The sequence below is a fragment of the Hevea brasiliensis genome, chromosome 12, assembly GCF_030052815.1.
Source record: "Hevea brasiliensis isolate MT/VB/25A 57/8 chromosome 12, ASM3005281v1, whole genome shotgun sequence".
NCBI lineage: Eukaryota > Viridiplantae > Streptophyta > Magnoliopsida > Malpighiales > Euphorbiaceae > Hevea > Hevea brasiliensis.
Genome location: NC_079504.1, coordinates 17,192,542 through 17,193,815, shown reverse-complemented (window position 1 = coordinate 17,193,815; position 1,274 = coordinate 17,192,542). Strand labels below are relative to the sequence as shown.

General features: G+C 36.7%; 1 non-coding gene across 1 annotated transcript; it reads right to left on the bottom strand.

The window, feature by feature from the left end:
• Window positions 1-687: 687 nt before the first annotated feature.
• Window positions 688-794, bottom strand: LOC131171510 (small nucleolar RNA R71). Its single transcript, XR_009142170.1, has one exon. It is a non-coding gene; the product is annotated as a small nucleolar RNA R71 (small nucleolar RNA).
• Between the last annotated feature and the right edge of the window lie 480 nt (window positions 795-1,274).

The following is a 1,274-nucleotide window of genomic DNA, read 5'->3' as shown; positions in this document are numbered from 1 at the left end:
CAACTTTTTGGCGTCGTTACCGGGGATTTGATTTTTGTTTGATATTGAATGATTGTTTGTTTGGTTAATTTGGGCATTTTATTTTATTTTCTTTTTACCATTTTACTTTGAGAATTTGTTTATTTTGTTTTTTAGGTACTTTATTTTATGAGAAGGACAAAAAGTGAAGAAATCAATTTATTCTTTGATCCAGAAATAGAAAAGACAGCAAGAGCTTTAAGAGCAGAATCTAAGAGGAGAAAAGCTGAATTTAAGGCTCAACAACAATAAGAAAGAGCACAAGAGCAAGAGCAATTACAAGAAGAAATGGCCAACAATAATAACAACCGCTCTGTGAAGGATCATGCCTATCCTAACATTGGGGATTTCATGCCACGTATTACAAGACCAAGAGTAGAAGCTAATAATTTTGAATCAAGCACACACTCACGGATGGGACAACAATCACAATTTAGGGGAAGTCCAAGTGAAAGTCCACATGTGCATCTAGCACACTTTCTTGAGATTAGTGATATGTTGAAGATAAATGGAGTTTCTGATGATGTAATTCGACTCAAATTATTTCCATTTTCTTTGAAGGACCGAGCTAGAGAGTGGTTACATTCTTTGCCACCGGGTTCTATCACAACATGGGATGAACTTTCTCAAGCATTTTTAGCTCAATATTTTCCACCAAGCAAGATAGCTAAGCTAAGAAATGAGCTGACTTCTTTCAAACCTAGAGATAATGAGAGCTTATATGAAGCATGGGAGAGCTACAAGGATTTGCAAAGGAGATGTCCCCATCATGGGATTCCTAAGTGGATGCTTGTTCAACACTTTTACAATGGAGTTTCACCAGCTATTAGAAGTACAATTGATGCATCTTCTGGAGGTGATCTTATAGAGAAATCTGAAGATGAAGCTTTTTCTGCTGTTGATAAAACTGCTTATAACAACTACTAATGGAGTTTTGAGAGGAATGAGATCAAGAAACCAGCTGGTATGTTCGAGCTTAACGCCATGAATATGATTAATGCTAAGTTTGATGCTTTAACAAGGAAAATGGACAAGCTAAGCATGAAAGTAGATTCTTCAGCTGGAGGTTCTAATAATTCAGTAGAAGTTGGAGCTGCAAATGTCAATTGTGCAGCTGATTTTTCTGCACTTAGTGAAGATTTTTCAAGTGAACAAGTGGATTATATGGGGAACTACAATCAAAGACCAGGTGGTAACCCATTTTCTGCAACTTATGATCTAGCTTGGAGAAACCACCCCAATTTTTCTTGGGGAGG